The sequence below is a fragment of the Anser brachyrhynchus genome (genome assembly GCF_964034855.1).
Source record: "Anser brachyrhynchus genome assembly, chromosome: 2".
Lineage (NCBI taxonomy): Eukaryota > Metazoa > Chordata > Aves > Anseriformes > Anatidae > Anser > Anser brachyrhynchus.
In genome coordinates, this window is record NC_137695.1 from 118,863,393 (window position 1) to 118,881,782 (window position 18,390).

Consider the following 18,390-nt stretch of genomic DNA (forward strand, 5'->3'; position numbering starts at 1 on the left):
TGCTTGGTGATTTTGAATAATTAACTTTATTAGCTCCCTGGAAATGAGAACATTACATGCAGAGCTGACTGCAGTTACCATATGTCAGACAGCCACCTGATGTGATGATACATCACAATATTCAAATGTTAAAAAGCATACTGCAGGGAAATGCAGTTTTGTGGAATAATTCCATGAACAGCAGAGGATTATAACTGAGTACCTGAGGATGTCATTACATGCTAATGGAGGGTGTATCTGCAACAGATATGCAATACACCGAGGTTGAATAGACCATGTCGTGCTCCCTGCAGACAGCAAAGGAAGGAGGTAACTGAACATCTCAGTAACACTACTGCAGTGTACAGGTCATTTAACCACTAGTACTATATACAATGAACTATGAAAACGTATGTATGCAACAGATAGCAAATCCCAGTGTTATCCATAGATTTGGTGACTTCACTGAAAAATTACTGCAGGGGTAATAAGAACAGATGAAGTTGAAGATTAAAAATTCAGTTAAAGATTGAAAATTCAGCAAAGAATGGAAAGGTAATGGAGAACACTAGGAAGTCCAGATCACTTAAGTAATGTGCTATGACAGGGTGGAGCATGAGATACAAGCACTATATTGAAATGTATGGAGGATTTTATTTATTTATTTAATTTATTTATTTATTTATTTATTTATTATTTTCTAGTTTTAAATGTCCATCATACAGCAGAATAACATTGTTGTTTAGGTTTCCATCCATTTTGTTTTGTTCTTTTTTATTTTTTTTTCAAATGTTCTGTTTGTCCTCTACTTTGTCTATAAGAGGTCATTACATCTACCATACAATCAAAAGATTGCAGACACATTAATTCAGAATTTTTGAATAAGACACTATGTGATACTGATGATTACATAAGTCTGACTGATTATATGTTTATAAGACCTTCATAGAATCATAGAATCATAGAATATCCTGAGTTGGAAGGGACCCTTAAGGATCATCAAGTCCAACTCTTGACACCGCACAGGTCTACCCAAAAGTTCAGACCATGTGACTAAGTGCACAGTCCAATCTCTTCTTAAATTCAGACAGGCTCGGTGCAGTGACCACTTCCCTGGGGAGCCTGTTCCAGTGTGCAACCACCCTCTCTGTGAAGAACCCCCTCCTGATGTCAAGCCTAAATTTCCCCTGCCTCAGCTTAACCCCGTTCCCGCGGGTCCTGTCACTGGTGTTAATGGAGAAAAGGTCTCCTGCCTCTCGACACCCCCTTACGAGGAAGTTGTAGACTGTGATGAGGTCTCCCCTCAGCCTCCTCTTCTCCAGGCTGAACAGGCCCAGTGACCTCAGCCGTTCCTCGTACGTCTTCCCCTCCAGGCCTTTCACCATCTTCGTAGCCCTCCTCTGTACACTCTCCAACAGTTTCATGTCCTTTTTATACTGTGGTGCCCAGAACTGCACACAGTACTCGAGGTGAGGCCGCACCAGCGCAGAGTAGAGCGGGACAATCACCTCCCTTGACCTACTAGCGATGCCATGCTTGATGCACCCCAGGACACGGTTGGCCCTCCTGGCTGCCAGGGCACACTGCTGGCTCATATTCAACTTGCTGTCTACCACGACCCCCAGATCCCTCTCTTCTAGGCTGCTCTCCAGCGTCTCATCGCCCAGTCTGTATGTGCAGCCAGGGTTTCCCCGTCCCAGGTGCAGGACCCGGCACTTGCTCTTATTGAACTTCATGCGGTTGGTGATCGCCCAGCTCTCCAACCTATCCAGATCCCTCTGCAAGGCCTTTCCACCCTCAGCCGAGTCCAAAACTCCTCCAAGTTTGGTGTCATCAGCAAACTTGCTCAAAATACCTTCTATTCCTACATCCAGATCGTTTATAAAAATATTGAAAAGTACCGGCCCTAAAATGGAGCCTTGAGGGACCCCACTGGTGACCGCCCGCCAGCCTGACGCAGACCCATTTACCATAACCCTTTGGACCCTGCCCGTTAGCCAATTGCTCACCCATCGTATGATGTTTTTATTTAGCTGTATGGTGGACATTTTGTCCAGTAGGATCCTATGGGAAACCGTGTCAAAAGCCTTGCTGAAGTCCAAAAAAATCACATCAGCTGGTTTCCCTTGGTCCATAATACGGGTGATCTTATCATAAAAGGAAATCAGGTTAGTTAGGCAGGACCTACCCTTCACAAACCCATGCTGGCTGGGACCAATGACTGCTTTGTTCCCCAGGTGCGCCTCAATAAGTTTGAGAACCATCTTCTCCATGATTTTACCAGGCACTGACGTGAGACTGACAGGCCTGTAATTGCTAGGGTCTTCTTTCTGACCCTTCTTGTAAATCGGCACAACATTTGCCAGCTTCCAGTCTACCGGGACCTCTCCAAATTCCCAGGATCGTTGAAAAATAATTGAGAGAGGTTCCGCGATGACGTCCGCCAGCTCTTTCAGCACCCGGGGATGAATCCCATCCGGACCCATGGACTTGTAGGGATCCAGGTGGAGTAGCAAATCCCGCACATATTCAGGGTCGGTTGGGAGTTTGTCATCCCCACCGTCCCGGTCCTCCAGCTCAGGGCACCCTGGGTCCCGAAGCCCATCATCGGCATTGAAGACAGAGGCAAAGAAGGCGTTAAGCGTCTCTGCTTTGCCTATGTCATTGTCTGTGAGGAGACCTTCCTTGAACTATAACCTTATATATACATAACCTTATATATAACCTTATATATATATAACTATAATAACCTTGAACTATAAATATGTGTAGGGAGATGGACAGTGCTTCCCAAGTAGGCACATGCCAATTTTAGCATATCAACATAAGTGAGTAAAATGAATAGAAAATAAATGAATTCGTAGAAAATAAATGAAAAAGAAAATAAATGAATTCGTTCTGTAGAACTCCTACTGCCTTCAGACACAGAAATACCAAGAGTATAAAGTAAAGAGAGAAGGATCCCTTAAGTAGGGCACCCAAGGAAGCAGAGGAACTCATTGAATATGTTGTTATCTGCTCCTATATCAGTATGATTATATATCAATATCTAATATTCTAATGTGAGTGTATACTATCTCTGAAGGACAGATTTTTCCTGAATTACAATAGATAGTGACATAGAATATGTCATTCCTCCTAAAACACAAACATGTAAAGCCAACATCTGTTTCACCTGAAGCAAAATGTGAACAGAATGGCACGGAGATGAGAGGCCAATCACACTGGTTAGAGAACACTAACATTGGTTGTTCTGCAGGAAAAAAGTGAATTTCCCCAAAACAATGACAAACGGATCTGCTTAGGAAAAAAAAGACACATATGCTGCATTTATTTTTATTTTTTAACATCTAATATATTTTATAGCAGATAATGAATTTTAAATACTTAATAATTTATAAGGCCAAGCAGTGTTAAAGAAGATTTTAAATGAAGATTTAAAAAATAATAATAATAATAATAATAAAAAATCTATGGCCAGCTCCAGACTGTTCCTGCAATGGGAATCCTAGGGAGATTACCCTTGCCACAGAAAAAAATAGTCTGTGGAAAGATGCAGTCTCTAGACTGTACAGTAGTAACCTAGCACAATTAGTGATCAGGGAATAGCCTTTCCCACTGTCTTAACTGGTATGTATATTTGGTGTGATAGAACCAGATCCTAGAGATCTTTTACTCTTAGACTGATCAGTTAAACAAGTAAGTGAAAAGGATACTCAAGTTGTACAGTAAAGTTTATATGAACAACAACTGAAACAGGGAAAGCTCAGAAGGGAAGTAAAAGGAATGTAACCACCCCTAGTCCAAAGTGTCCCTGAAGAGGACCTGTTCCTTCAACCTTGTTTTTACTCAAGCAACATTTCAGTGGCTATTTCGGCATCCTTATCAGTACCCTCAAGCCATATTTCATTATTTTATTTTATTGTATTTTATTTATTTATTTATTTATTTATTTATTTTCCAGCAGTCTTCTTTTCTGTTTCTCTGCCTTTCCTTTCAACCTGCCAGTCTTCTTCCTGTGTATGAGTCTCATCCTCTGTTTGTCCTGGTCAGGAAACTTTATTACCCAATCATACTCAATCTCTCCCAGCCTAGACTGAATTTCCTTCATGCTTCAAGTTTTCAAGTGGTCAGGTTTCCACATGAAAAGGCAACTTAAATTTTGTACTGTCCAGCCTCAAAGTAATGTAACCCTGTAAAACCAAACATTGTCCTGGTTGCAATGTTCCACATTAGCTGAGGTCCTCCAGAACGAGGGAAGACTCATACCTACTCAAAATGGCTGGAGCTGACCAGAGGAAGGTGAGGCAAGCGTGGAGAGCTCTAGCAAGGAGAGAGCCAGCAGCAGAAATGAGACCGAGAGCTTTCAGCAAAGCCTCTAAGTTAATGGAAAGTTAATGGAAATATAAATATTTATTATTATTATTATTATTATTAATTTATTTGTTTGTTTATTTATTTATTGAGAACCTAAAGAAAACTACAGTTTCCTAAAACCTAAAAGCCACGGAAGCTGCAGGGTAAAATGGGAGACCTTGGGAACGAGACTGAACTCCAGGCTGTGAAGATGGCAGATGGCAGAATTGTTTTCATATACCTTTCCTTTCCCTTTTTTTTTTTGAGTGTAGCACAACACAAGTGTGTTTTTTCTAAGTAAAAACACTATTAAAGTTTTTTAACTTATTTTTCTAAAGAGTTTAAAGTATTAAAACCTTTTTTTTGTGTGTGTGTTTGTGTGTGTGTTTCAGGTGCTAGCAGTTTGTGAGTTTTGTTATGATTTGGAAGGACTCTGACAAAATATCATCTTGAGATTCAATCCTGAAGACATAATCCTATCTGTAGGACTATATAGAAGGAATATCTTATTGGTATCAGTAGGAATTCTTATGACAAAAACTATTCAGGCCTTTAGCTTAATCCATTCTTACCTTTTTTATCTAACTTAATATTTCATAATTTCATAGATTACAAAGAGAACTACAGAATGATCAAGCCTATATACATTCTAAAAACGTTACTAAAAATAATTAAACTAAACAGACCTTTAAAAAGTTTTTGATGCAATAATTATGCAAGTGAAAAGTATCCTTTTTTATTTAAAAAAGTGCATGATATATGTTTCCTGTTGCTGTTGAGAAGCTGATTTCAAATAAGGTCACTACTTTCACTAAACAGTTCGACAATTACATGAGAAGAGCTACATAGGGACATCTAATTTGTAATGTTACCTTTATCCTTAACTAAGAAGGAAAGACCCAGTCAGAGGCACTATTGCCGTAGATAAACAAGACATAGATAGACAGATAAACAGTGCAAAAGGGCATCATTATCATCAGTTAAGACTGGCCATTATTACCAATTTTAAGTTAGCCATCTTTTGAGTTGTTACCATCTCAGCTAATGCTAAATTAGTTACTCTTTGCTTACTATTTCTCTGGACAAATAAGATAGAATTATTAAAAACAAAGAATCAGAACTGTTACCCAACCTTTCAATTACGTGCACAGTTGAACAGCATGTTTCCTATGTATTTTATCAAATAAATAACCATGTCTGACCTCAAGAATAGTTTGCATAATAAGCAAAATTTAATGTGTTGTTACATTTGTTAATGGTCCATGTTTTAAGCCTTCATTACAAATGCCTGAAACTTCCTAATTAGTGAATATGCAATTAAATATTAAAATAATAAGCACAATAATTAAGAATGAATCTTTATCTAGCTAATCTGAATTAAAGTGAGACTTGTACTGTTTGCAATGAGTGTAACAGACAATAAGTGACACAGAAGGGTAAGATAAACTAACCACTAAGCATTGTATATCAGTACTACACAAAATAAACAGTCTAAGATCTCCAGTTTCTGTGTTCTTAATTCTGCTTGTATCCATATTACCAAGAAATTATCTGCAATGGTAATAAGAATATTCATGTGAGGTCCCTTCCAATCTGAATTATCCCATGATCCTATTTAAGATGATATATGAGTACGTATAATTTCAGCAATTATGCTAGAATATCAGTAAGTAAATAAGTGTAACATTAAAAGATTCAGATATAAGGAAGGATAGCAGTGGGTTAGCTCATCTAATTTTTAATCAATCCCTGTCTTGCAGGTGGGGGAAAAAAAGAAAAAGCACAGTCTCCTACACTGCAAGTCTTGACAGAACGAAATGGAAAAACATTAGCTTTCAAATAGACGCATACTTCTACCACCTGAGCAGGAAGCACAGAATAAAAATCAGACAAGAAATTTTGCTTCTCAACTAGAAGTGTACATTCAACAATTTATAAGATCAAAAACAGCAAGTATACAATGAGATAAGACTATGTTTCTGTAATAGGTACTGCAGCCTTGTGACTGTTTCTGAGTTTTTCCTAATCTTCATTCTTTCGCTCCACTATGTTTTTTGCTCTTTAAGCATTTCACTGATAGATTTTTCATTTTTATGTCCACCCTACTGTCTATACTGGTTGTATTTTAAAGCTATCTACACTTTAAGACTTCCTATTTTCCACTCGTTCTAGTTCAGTGAACAAAAATAAAGATATATATATATATTATTTTGTGTGTGTGTTTGTTTGTGTGTGTGTATACACCTGGTACAGAATTTCCTTGGTTCACAAAGCACAGTATATCCCCACAGCTGAATATAACAAGGATTAACTAATACATTTAAAACTTTATTCCTGCTTTTTCATGATGTCCTCAGACTCTGGAAAAGAAACTCACACAATCTATATTTAAAGAACAAGTAGATCTGAACTTTCTAGTTTTTCTTTCTACAGATTTGAGTACTTTTGTTTTGGTTTTAAAAGCTCTGCACACTATCACAGAATGGTGTAGAAATTCTTTCTTGTGAATTATTAGAAAAGGTATTAGACACAAACACTGTCAGTCATCCTGAGATAATTTTTGCTGCTGAACCTTGTGACTCATCCGGAGGATCTGCCCAATGAATCTGACTTACCCTGTCCTTTATGCAGTAAATAACCAAGTGTACCTTGCTGTCTCAAATATTGTTAGGTCCTTGTCTTATTTATGTTTAAGCTTTTTTAGATCACTACATTGTATCAATAAATATATAGCTGCTTCAATCTTAGCAGTTAAGTATATAATTTCATCTGTTCAATGTAGCAAATGCATTGACCCTTTCTTTTTAATGAGGAGAGTGAAATATTTCCTCAGAAATAATGTATTGTGACATAGTTCTAAGGGAATAATTTGACAAACAGCAGAAGAGTTTCCAGAATGAAAGCTGTTTTCTCATAACAACTGTTATGAGATAATTTTAAAGTGGAGTTAATACTCAGATTTAGAATTAACAACTGCTGAAAACTGCTAAATTGTAAGTACTTTTTGGCAAGATATTCAAAAATTCCCCAAATGCTACACAAAAAATCCTTCTGTTTGCAGTCCTGAGCCTCTACACAAATGATGAAATCTGTTACTGCAAGGGCTGTGTGGCATTGGAATAGGCTGACCAGGGAGGTGGTTGAGTCACCATCTGTGGAGGTCTTCAAGAAATGTGTAGATTTAGAACTTAGTAACATGGTTTAGTGCTGAACTTCAGTTCTAGGTTAAAGGCTGGACTAGATGATCTTTTCCAAACTGAATGATTCTATGATTCCATGACGCATCATACTGGCACAATTTGTGGATTAATCCAAGCCCAAAAGACAGTCCATTAAGATTGTGGATGATGCATTGGTCTTTTACACCCATACAAGTTCTGTCATATTGTTCTGGATATATGGAGGACTTGAGTCTTCTGGGCTGTCATTCAGGCACTATTTACAACTTGGTTTGCATTAAAATTATGTGTTAGAGAGAAGATGAGTGTTGCAATCAGTTGTGTATCTATGTGGTCCCATAGATAGGACTTAGTTTTAGTTCTGTTAGGACTTAGTTTTTAGTTCCATATCAGAGGCATCTGATGTGGATAGAATAACATATACACAATATACACAAAGACCAGTAGTTTCTGTTTAAACCAAAAACATGCAATTTCCCTGAGGGCATGAACAGGATTTGAAACCCTTGTTACCCCTGGTGACAGGCTGCCTGAGCAGGAGGCCAGCTCCAAGGCGGCACAACCCAAGACCAGGTGGTGGCCATGTCAGAACGATCCAGGAACAGTCTTGTAGACCCGAGTTACCATCACTGGACCTTTGCTACACACTTCTTGTTCAGATACTGCGGGACTGTCCTCCTGCCCTAAAAGGACACTTCCTCTGCCTGCCTCATCATCACTCCCAGCTTCTGGTTTTCCTTCCACTGTGAAGCAGCCCACTCTTGTGGCCCCTGACATTAGCTTTTTCCAGCGAAGCTGACTCATAGACGCTTATGAGTTCAGGTCAGAAAACCCTTTCTGTAAGCAGAAGAACAGGCACATATTCTCAATTAAACTCTAAATTTGCTTTTCTTGGGAAGAATATTTGTTTCAGAAAAGAACCTTTTCAAGTCCTTTTCATTTTACTTCATGATTCAGCTCAGAAGCACTGAGTAATGCACGCTACATTGCACGAGTTGGGAGCTGTTTAGAAACAGATTACATATGTGAAATACGTGGATTTTATACCACTTGCATTGATATAATTGCGTCTGGGCCATTTATTTCATTTTAAAAATCCATTACAACTGATTTTATTGTTATAAAGCTATATATAATCCATGAATATAGAAAAATATCCAGCTAATTCTTTGTCTATGAAAAGTAATTCTCTTAGTATGAAAATCTTCAGACTATTAGAATTATGAAGAATCAGAATCAGCACATTCACTTAAACTTCCAGAAAGCTGTCTGAATGATTCTTATTACATGAAAACAACCTGTAGATTCAAGATAAAAGTATTATTTACTTCACTTGTCTTGAGCAACACCTTTGCCTGCTTACCTTACATGAGTTATTTCCACATGTAATTACATAATTTCCAAATATTCATTGACAATATGAACATAGAAACATGTTAATGAATGTGAATAAATTAATTTAATTAACCCAAAGGAATATGGAGTGATACCTGAATTGATGAGTTTTTTCCCTGATGTCACATACAACTATGCAACAGACAGTTTGAGAGGGTGCTCAGAACATCTACTTGTGGTTTAACCCAGCTGGCAGCTAAGCACCACACAGCCATTTGCTCCCCCTCCTCCTCCTCCCCTGTCAGTGGGACTGGGGGAAAGAATTGGAAAAAAAAAAAAAAAAAGAGAAAGCTTGTGTGTTGAAGTAAAGACAGTTTATTAGGACAGAAAAGAAAGAAAAATTATAACAGTACTACTACTGCTACTGTGTACAAAACAGTGATGTACAATACAATTGCTCACCAGACACTGACCTATGACCAGCCTATCCCCAAGCAGTGCTGTCCTCGCCCTGGCCAGCCACCCCATATTAACTGCTCAGCATGATGTCACGTGGTATGGAATATCCCTTTGGCCAGTTTGGGTCAGCTGCCCTAGGTCTGTCCCCTCCCAGCTTCTACTGCACCCCTAGCCTGCTCACTGGCAGGACAGAGTGAGAAGCTGAAAAGTCCTTGGCTTAGTGTAAGCACTGCTCTGCAACAATTAAAACATCAGCGTGTTATCAACATGAATCTCATGCTAAATCCCAAGCACAGCACCCTCCCAGCTACTAGGAGGAAAATTAACTCTATCCTAGCTGAAACCAGGACAGACGTTTTCTGACAGGTCGTGGGAAGAAGACTGGCTGGCTTGGGGGAGCTTATGTACACATGGCTTTTAGGCTGCAGCCAAAGTGTTCCTCTAGATCTGGAAGTTTGAAGATGGTTGCAGTCTCCAAGCTCAGAGCCAAGCACATAGTAGCCTGGCGCAATGGATTTTTGTGTTCCTTGCACTAGCTGTTCCTTCACCTCCTCTTCAGATACAAGGACACACGTCTCTTTCACACTCCTTCATTAGTTAACAAGCCAGATAGATTAAAGCCTCTTTCTTCAAATCACTAAGATACCTGCCTTTGGTTTCAGTGAGAATTCAGGCCCTAACAACTCAAGTTTCTTCTGGATGGGGTTTCTTCTGTAGAGGATAATTTCATTTCCCTTTTGAGGACTCACAAGGATGTAGTAACAGAAACAAAGGCATAAAACAGTACCTGAGGCATAGGCTACTTTTCAGCCTGCAGCAGACTAGAGGTATGATATTATCATTTCAGACAAATATGATCTACGTAATGTGAAGTGTTCCAGCATGCTTACAGTCTGCCAAAGGCCAGAAAAGGGGACCTTCATTTTAAGACTGAATGGAAAAGAAAACAAAAACCATCACCACCACAACAACTAAGAGAAGGAACTTTTCCTTCGCCTAAATTTTATTATTTCATAACTCCTTCAGGTGGCCACAAGGAATTTCCCCACCCCACCACCAAAAAAAAAAAAGACATTGTGGCATAGAGGTATAATTTCAGTTCACACCAGAAGACATTCTTCTCACTAAAGTACAGTTCAGCCCCACAAAGTGCCAAAAAACCTGCCAAATGCAATGTATTTGCAAGTTAGTTTTACATGTTGGCATTATTTACTCATCTGATCTTGCATTCAGGGCTTGATCTATCTGGAGGGGAACGTGTAATGCCATGCAAGGTTGTTTGGTTGTGTGACTGACAACATGACTTCAAAATTTTGAACTGTTTGTATAGAAGCAAAATACAGAAGAGTACACTATCCCCAAGGGAAACATAGAAAACTACCTGTTGCTTCTCAGGTTTAAAGTTTTCCCTTAAAAGGCCTAAGCAAAGGTGTAATGAGCTGTTTGAGTACAATTCTTACATATACATGAACATTTTCCTCTCCAGTTTCCAACTGGGAGTGCAACATTTTTCATCATACTTTTACGTCAGGACTCTGATTCTAACAATGGTTCCTAGTGCAAATTTCCAGAGAAGACAGAAACAAACCAGTCCTGACTGCTCTGAATGAGATGGAGAGAGCAAGCAACTGTAAATGAAGAAAATAAACCTGTAGGAATGTTTTCAAATAACTGTCATTGTCCAAAAGCTTTAAATCGGTTGAATCCTTGAAAGTTAACTATTGTAAACTCAGGTTGCATCACTGAATTTGAAGTACTAAGATAGACTTGCTCCACTGCAAAGCCTCAGTCACAGTTTAAACTGGCACTGCCTCTAACTTCACAGGAATGAAGAAGAAAAGCACATCTTTCTACCTTGTCAGCTACTGGCAGACCTAGAGGAAAAAATAAAAAGAAGTTGTTAAAAATCAGGAAGTAATTTTTTTAGGACATTTCACCAAATATGTAATATTCAGTAGTAACCAGACTACACAGACTACAAATGAAAGGAAAGATGAAACAGTAGAGAAAGATGAAACAGTAGAAGGTACTTGCATGGCCTTGATTTACATGGCAATTGACAACAACCACAATCCACAATGACTTATAAGTGCCTTACACCATTTCTATACCACTATTTCTAGAGACAGGCTGGGAACAGGTTCCCTTTAAGCCAGGGAACATTTCAGCATCTCCAAAGCTAACGGAATGGTTGACTGCTCTGTTGACTCATGTTCCTGGGGACCAGATCTAGGTTTTTCCTTCCAACTCACGTACCCTTGCCTCTAGTGTCGAGGTAGATTTTCCATCCTATTTTCTCATGTCCTCTCCATGGTCACTCACATAGGTCAAATCACAGGGTGGCACAGGCTGTGTACCCAATCCATCATCTTCCTTGCACAGTAGGACCCTTATCCCCAATAACTGAGACGCTGCTTTGTATATGTGGGAAGGAAGATCAATTCTCTTTATGTTGGTGGACCTCTTCGGAATGTATCTCCACAGCCGAGACGCAGGCCTGTAGGGAAGAGGAGAGACTTTCTTTGTACTGCCAGACTTGTTTAGCCAATTCATCCGCTGTGGGCTCCTCATGGCCTTTCCAGGGGAGGTGTCCCCTGCTCTAGATGCCTGCCCATATCCTCCACTCTCCCTGCCACGCATAACTCGCCTGCCCCACCACAGATCTCTGGATGACACTCTTAAGTATTTGTTTCACCTTAGACAAAGCCTGAAGTGCATTTAGGAGACACAGCGATGAGAACATGCTGGTCTGAACATCCCAAGGATAGTCAAAGTTCTGGAAAGCTACCATAGCTTGCCTGGAGGAGGAGAAAGGGAGAGTGAGCAAGCAGGAAAAGACATCTTCCCCTGACCCTACCTCAGAAACTATTAACGATTACACCTTTCACGCTTTTTCCTCAGGGAGCCAGTCTATGGAGGGGTCAGGGGGAGATGGCCAACAATGTTTTCTTTCTTTCAAGTTATCTCCTTGAAACTATGACTTCTAGCATTTTAATGGCTTTTGACTTGCGTATTGTGAAAACAGCATTTCTTTTATGAACAGCACATTCTCACAACTGCCACTTAGCAAGAGTAATGATAATGCCACCAGAATCTACCCAGATCTGTTTCTACTCACCACAAGGCAAAATTTGAATTCACAGTAAGGCACCTTTGTCACACAGCCTGTTGTTCAATCTTAACAAACACTTAAGAGCATTCTTCAAAGCCAGGCTTACCTGTATGCACTTGAGCTTCTGAGACTTTCTTTTTTTTCTTTTGTTTTGCTTGTTAGGGCTGGGAAGGAAGCTTAGAATCCACATAAGTAACTTTACTGAAAACAGACAAGGTGAAGGAAGTACTCAAACTCCTCAACATTAAACAACTGTAGAACCCAGGAACACTTACCTGCCAGCTTCTGAACTTGAGTCACTTCCAAACCTACTTCACAGTGAAGTAGTACCACCAGGGTTTTACTGTGCTAAGAAGGCACCACCAACGTAACTAGCTCATAGAGTCTCTAAAACTATTTCACAGAGACAGTAGAAAACATGAAGAAGAAAAAGCAGCCTACTAGGAAACACTGAGTCCACTTCACCATGGTAGAAAAACACACTAGGCAACCCAAGCCTCTAACTCCCCAGGGAAGGCAATTCCCTACAACTCCTCATGCTTCCTATATAGCAACGGTCAAATGATCCACACCTGGCAGATCTCACTTAACAAGGGTGGAGCCAAGAGACCACCTGGAATAGGCTCATCTACCTGGCTTCAATGTTTTAAGGTCAATTGCTCCTTCTCACTAATAGAAATAACCTGACAAGGGGCTTAGGGCTTAGAGTTGACCTAGTGAATTAACTGCAAAAGGTGCATAAGAGTCATATTTCTGTTAGTCATTCTGTGAGGGAAACTAGTACAGAATCTGTTAAAATAAAATAAATAAAAATAAATAAAAGAAATAAATAAAAGAAAACAGAAATTGATCTTAAAGGCTAAATTGCTATCATAGATTTTCATCTGTCTAGTCACGACAGAGAAAGAATATAGCAATCAGAATTACTTTTCTTGACATTAATGTTATTTAAATTTGCTTTTCTGAGGTCTCTTCTTTATGCAGGACTTTTCAAAATCTAGCCCCATGACCTCTGACTACAGTATTTACTTTGGCTGCATGTAAACTATCATGTATAAATGCCAGGATCTGCATCTTCACTCATTATTCAGGTCAAGGACTGCGCTCAAAGTTTTGGCTTTAATTTTGTTACATGACTACATTGCTGTTGTTGTGGTTTAACCCAGCCAGCAGCTAAGCACCACACAGCCATTCGTTCATCCTCCCCCCTCCCTCTCTGGGATGGGGGAGAAAATCAGGAAAATGAAGCCTGTGGGTTGAGATAGAGACACTTTATTAAGACAGGAAAAAAAAATAGTGATAATAGTACTACTACTACTAATGTGTACGAAACAAGTGATGCACAATGCAATTGCTCACCACCCGTTGACCGATGCCCAGCCTATCCCTGAGCAGCTGGCCCCCCCATCCCAGCTATCCACCCCTACCTACCGTTTAGCATGACATCAGATGGGATGGAATACCACTTTGGCCAGTTTGGGTCAGCTGTCCTAGGTCTGTCCCCTCCCAACTCCTGCTGCACCCCTAGCCTGCCCGCTGGCAGGACAGAGCGAGAAGCTGAAAAGTCCTTGGTTTAGTGCAAGCACTGCTCTGCAACAATTAAAACATCAGCATGTTATCAGTGCTCTTCTCATCCTAATCCAAAACATAACATCCTACCAGCTACAAGGAGGAAAATTAACTCTATCCCAGATGAAACCAGGGCAGCTCATAGGTATCAGAATTGTCGCCATACATTCTCTCTTTTTGAATGTATACTTCATAATTAGCTTAAGACAAATCAACTTGAACAACTGAACAACGATACTGAAGTGACTTGAAAGTCTCTTGACAAGGGCTACTGATAAATGATAATGTATTCAGTTGTGAAAAATTGAAATGGGGTATATTTCCACTGTTCATGTTAAATTTACTTTTGACATCACATTCTACAAGGGGAATAGAAAACACATTAATGAAACTGACAGTTAAATTGGGAAATGTTGCAACAAGGACAGCTAAATAGCACAAAGTGAAATAGGGATATGAAACAGAAACTAAAATATGTTCAGAAATTTGCAGACCAAAACAATTGCAAATTTAATATTCCCTCCAACTCACACAAAGAAAATTGCATCAGAAGAAGCCGAAAAGCACTAAAGACAGGAGAGTTTTAGACACTGACATACAATAGTAAAAACAGTTGACTTTTTTGCTGCTGGAAACACAGAAACATCCATCCATATTTGACCATTCATCACTGTGGTTTTGAACTATTTTATCTAGCCTCATAGAGCACAAAATTTGTATTTATTTCTTATTACAGATAAAGTCACAATTAAATATAACTAATTTCTCAAGCTTATATATAATATGATATATCCAAGAAAGTTGTTGAATTAAGAGATTATGAGGACTAAATCTGAGCAATGTTAAAATAACAAAATGTGTGTTTCAGGCAAATATTAGAGGAGTTCATCAGAGCAGTTTGAAAATGCACACATCAAGGGAGAAGAAAATCAAAGTTTCTGTAAGTCAGTATGAACATCAGGGAGTAAAATGGATAAGATAATGAAACTGAAAATTCAGAATCAAGTCTGTACTTTCCAACAGTGAGGTCTATTAAATTTTGGGAATTGTCTTTCAATGAGAAGTAATGAGATTTCCATTACTCTGGCCAACTAGCATTAGACAAGCCAGTCCAATTTTACAACAGGGAATAATTGCAATGGCAGGGAGAAGGATTAGCTGACTTTAAAAACTCTTTTTCCATCCCTAGCTTTTACAACGCAAAGGAAATCATCTGGAAATACAGATTGCAATGGGAAATGTCTTCTTCTTAATGGTTACAGACAAAGGCACTTTCGAGATAACATCCTCTCCTTTTTATTTCTTTACTCTGACTGCACATTATCACTTTTTTTTTTTTAAGAGAAACTAATAGCATACAATAAAAAAAAAAATACAAGGAAAAGAACAATGAAAAAAATAAATCATATTTAATAATAATTTAATTTAATTTAATAAAAACTTGGAATATATATTTATTTATTTATTTATTTTCCCCACTGGCAAGAACAATATATTTCTTTTTATTTAAATCAATTGTAGACAACACAAGTGAAAATAATATGTATATCCTGTGCAGTATTAAATGAGTGAGTGTAAAGAAATCAAAGGAATCAGAAGCAAAACAGAAGGAAAAAAAGACAATTGAAGCACTAAATCACACATTTAATTTGTTTGATGATGATTGATTTGATTGCATCCACCTAAAAGCTCTATTATTTGGATGATTATGATTATTATTATTTTTATTATTATTATTTTCACAAGAAGATACTATACAGTGTTGTGAAGACAATGAATACATTTGAACTGGAGGGTGGGAGGGGTTAAAGATATGTATTTCACTTTCACAAGGCTGTGCTTTTTTCTTTCAAATTCATAACAAACTCATTGTTACAGTGAGCACTGAGAAATCTTCCCTTGAATTCTGTGGGAAATCCACACCATCAATAGTGTTATGAAGAGGAAGTATGGGGAAATTTGTTATTACTGTTTATAGGTATTGCCAGTGTAGGTGGACAGAATGGTCAAAGTATCTGCTAGGGAAATGTTTGTTCCCCTTCATGTGTTCAGATTAGGGTTTTTTTTTGTTTGTTTTGTTTTTGTTTTGTTTTTACTTTATAGAAGTACTTTTTTTTCCTTTTTTTTTTTTTTTTTTTTTTAATAGAATCTTTACAGCAAAAGATTCTATAGAACTTCCCTTGACATGTCTCAGATATTGATGGGCTACAACTTCTGTATTAGATACCATCTCATTTTCATATATTTCATGTAGAAAAGAGATGAGATTCTCTCACCTAAGCTTTGGTATCATGGGAATCTGCATTCCCACAGTAGGACTAAAAGTAATTACTGGATTTTTATTAGCAATTTTACTGGAAACCAAGTTGAAATTATATTAAGAGGAAAATAATCTGCAGTGATATCTAGTACTCTGATAAATTTCATGTGACTTTTTATATCCTCATGCTTGTCTACATATGTATATATATAAATAAAGTGCACACACATGTATGCATAATAATAATACTGTAATGATAATATGTAAATGATGTATTTTAATTATGTACAATAAATATGTATTATATATATATATATTGCTTAATTATAGTATTGGACCAATCCAACTACCCAAGTATGGCTAAAATTACCCCTTTTATTGCAGAAAAATAATCATAAAATTCTTATCTCTTCATCAGCTCATTTATCTCAGGCTAAGTTTAAAGATATGATTATACATACATAATAATGACAGCAAAGTCATTTGGATAGGCAGCATTCTTCATGATGGGTCTTAACCCATCCAATTCATTCGTTAGCCACAATTTCTGACATTCAGAACAAGGGTTTGAAAATACTATGATGTATTACAAAGAAATTTCCTGTTTTGTGAGCTTGTGGAAAAGGGGGGTTCATATGCCCACACAGATAAAAAGGCTGAATGTATATTCAAGAGCAATAACATATTAGTGCAATAATGGTATAACTTTTGGCATAACTCCTTTAAGCAATAATAGTCAGGAAGCACTTAAACATATCATTAAGTGCTTCCATATTCAGAACCCATTTATGTTCAGACTGAAGAAAATGAAAAAAAAAAATGTATAAACTACTCAGCCTACAACAGGTGAAAATGATATTTATTTTCTCATAGGCTATTTAGCAGGCCATTCTTTTGCCTGAAGATTTCAAAACAATGTCAGATTACTGGAAGAATGAAAAACAATTAATCCACATTAGTGTAAAAGATTTAACTTACATCGTTTTCAAGTTCCTTTATCATTTAAGCATTTCTGAATCTTCATCAGATTCCCTATCTGTATAAGGATATGATATGGCTTACTATTCTTAACATCAGTTTCTTAGTCCCTATTGGGCTAACCTTTGGAAAATGCCTGCTGACATTATCAAATAAAGCATGAGACAATGAAGAGAGAATAGAAAAGAAAAAGAAAAACAAAAGTAGTAGTACCTAAACTAATTTAAAAATTCAGAGCAATAGCCCCTGTAAAACACCATTAGGAAAAGAAAATTGATGAAGCAATGAGAGAATCACAAACCAACATGCACAGTCATTATTGCTAGACAGGTTGAGCCATAAATTATTAAAATTTATAATAGTTATCCTTTACAACAATAATAAAGCAGGAACGTGCTCCATAGCTGGTATCTAGCACAAATTCTTGCTGTTCAGAAATCCTGTAAATCTTCATGCTGTTTACCATGCTTTACTCATGCATAAGGATGTCCAGGCCTAACAAACCAGTAAAAACAGAAAAGCATTTCCAGCTTCAGAAGCATTAAATATATTCATTCACGAAGACTACAAAATAAGCCATTAGTAAAAGATGAGTAGATAGATTACTTTTGCTGGGGGCACAACGTGTAAAAGTACCTCTGCTCTTCAGCTTGTCACCTGATAATGATATGTTTAAGTTGTAACCTGAAAGTAGATGATCCATTTATATATTAAAAAATAATACTTGATCATTACCCAAGTCTTGCCTGTCTATCGTACCTACAGAAAAAGACTCACCTGTCTATCGTACCTACAGAAAAGTACAGATTTATAACAGATTTAGCTAAAACTACACAAATTATTATCAGAATGAATAATTCCAAACTGACCAAAGCCAGGAATATTACTACAGTAAATCTAACTGATCACAATTTCTGCTGTATTAATATTGCATGCCCAGAGACAAAAAAAAAAAAAAAAAGAAAAAAAAAAGAAAATAGGCTACAGAATATACACAACTGTCTGAGTTCCATTTATAATTTTACTGGATTACTAAAAATAAATAAATAAATAAATAAATAGCATTCTTGCAGGTTAAAGTATCATACTATAATTGTTAGTGCTAGGCAAAAATGAAAAGGATGTGATATGGGAAACATACCTTTAGGATCACTTCAGTTTGG

At 37.7% G+C, this 18,390-nt stretch overlaps 1 long non-coding RNA gene across 1 annotated transcript; it reads right to left on the minus strand.

Annotated features, from left to right (window-relative positions):
* Positions 1–8,850: 8,850 nt before the first annotated feature.
* LOC308188807 lies at positions 8,851–14,297 on the minus strand. Its single transcript, XR_013945782.1, has 3 exons — positions 12,696–14,297; positions 11,565–11,805; positions 8,851–11,182 (listed from the first exon to the last, which is right to left on the minus strand). It is a non-coding gene; the product is annotated as an uncharacterized lncRNA (long non-coding RNA).
* Positions 14,298–18,390: the final 4,093 nt, after the last annotated feature.